The 1,964-nt window shown below is 34.3% G+C and overlaps 1 long non-coding RNA gene across 1 annotated transcript; it reads right to left on the reverse strand.

Annotated features, from left to right (window-relative positions):
• Positions 1-455: 455 nt before the first annotated feature.
• Positions 456-1,183, reverse strand: LOC113285501. The gene is made up of 2 exons (XR_003328689.1): positions 902-1,183; positions 456-775 (listed from the first exon to the last, which is right to left on the reverse strand). It is a non-coding gene; the product is annotated as an uncharacterized LOC113285501 (long non-coding RNA).
• Positions 1,184-1,964: the final 781 nt, after the last annotated feature.

Raw genomic sequence — 1,964 nt, forward strand, 5'->3', positions numbered from 1 at the left:
CTTAATGAGAGCAAGACTAATCAAAAATCTCTGAACTTAACTAATATCAGCCGTTGAATCTCCCCTTTTCAAAGTTAGACCGTTGGATGACAGGAATATTCCACAAAAGATTCCCGTCACAGAAAAAATTTCCGTGTGTTTTTTTTCGTTACTTCCCGAAAATGCCCCTCCATCAATTCTAAAATGCATCTCTTTCTTTTCACTATTTCTTCTTCAGTAACTCGGTTCCTCCATCACCACCTATCATTACCAGCAACACCGTCGCCACCACCACTATCATCATCACCAAAACAATAACCACTACCAGCACCGTCGCCGTCGTCATCGCCACTGCCACCACTATCAACACGATCAAATATCTTTCCAAAATGTAATCAAAGATCAAACCTTATGATCGTTTGACGGGTTTGGTGATATATTTACATATATCACATGAGATAAATTGAACGATAGTAGCAGAATCAAAATTTCCCCTGCGGGATCAAATTAATATACATAAGCATATCAAATCACATCAGATGAATTGAAAACTTCATTAAATCGATCGGAATCAATGAATTTTATCATCATATTCATTCAAAATACAAAAGATTTTTTTTCTCGCAAATCCTATGAAACTGATCGAACGGAGAATTTTGTTTGAACTTTAAACGCGGGTGCAGAAGACAGACAATCGGATCCGGGTATGTTCCAAATCTGTGAACCCAGCTAAGTTCTCAACCCCACTTTAGTAGCAGTTTATCAAGATCAGCATTTCTTTGTTTTCTTTTTCCTCCTGTAAAATCAATCAAACAATGTAAACATTCATTTTTAGTGGGTTTCATATACAAACAGAGAATCATATGAGAAATAATAAAAAACTGAAAATCAGAAATTGAAAAATGAGAGGAAAAAGAAAAACCAATTAATTGTCTGCTTGAGCTAACATGAAAAAAAGAGAGATTAAACAAGCCTTCAAGAAAAATAACCCGTTTAATCTTTGTTTAGCACTTTAGCTTCATAACTCATGCCATGCCATGCCATCAAAATTGAGATTAAGAGATTAGGCTACATTTCTGTTGGAAGAACAATTAAAAATAAGAGGAATTAGGCATAAAATTTAAGAATTAAGAAAACTATTTAAGTTGGAGTTGCTTGATCATTCGGCAGAAGAAAAGTTATGCTAGAGAGGGGAGAGAGAGTGGTGAGGTAAGCACCGAGCATAAATGGAAAGAGAAGCAAGTAAAGAGTTGACTAATCTTATCCACGTGTGGCGCATGCAACAGTAAGTTTCGGTGAACAGATTTTATCTCATTTTTTTAACTTATTTGTTGAGTGGAAAGGGGCTACCGAGAAGAAAGAGAATTGGAAGTTTGACCATACATATGATATGGCAGTATTGGTCCTTTGCACAATCATTTCCAATAGTCCTTTTTCTTAACATCACAATCTATAATTATGTTCGAAACACAAACAATGATCCATCCAAAATTTTAAAAAATCAATATAAGAAAAAGAAAAGGCAAAGGAGTCCATAAACATAGTGATTTTTTGTTTTGACGATCAGATCAAAATCAAATGAACCTGTGAAATCTAATACAAAGTCTGATTAAATTTTAACAACTCCAACTGAAATCATGCAATAAGAACTTGGTTACAATAATTAATTTAGCCTGCTTGACAGACAGGGGAAGAATAAAAAGAAAACAAGTTAAAGAGAAAAATAAACACTAACAAAATTCGTATCCAAAATGGAAGATGCAAAAGGCTTTTATTTATCGACGTGTAACGCACGTGCACTCTACTTTTTAAATTAATGAATTTTGTTGTATACTCGGTGAATTCTGAGATAAAGTTTTTGTGGGAAGAAAAAATCGCCGTAAAATGAACTTGTACGGTTGGAAATAATCCAAATCTGGACATATAATCTCTTCTACAGTTGGAAATAATCCAAACCTAGACGTAAAATCACTTCTACGGTTGGA

Source organism: Papaver somniferum, chromosome 6 (assembly GCF_003573695.1).
Source record: "Papaver somniferum cultivar HN1 chromosome 6, ASM357369v1, whole genome shotgun sequence".
NCBI lineage: Eukaryota > Viridiplantae > Streptophyta > Magnoliopsida > Ranunculales > Papaveraceae > Papaver > Papaver somniferum.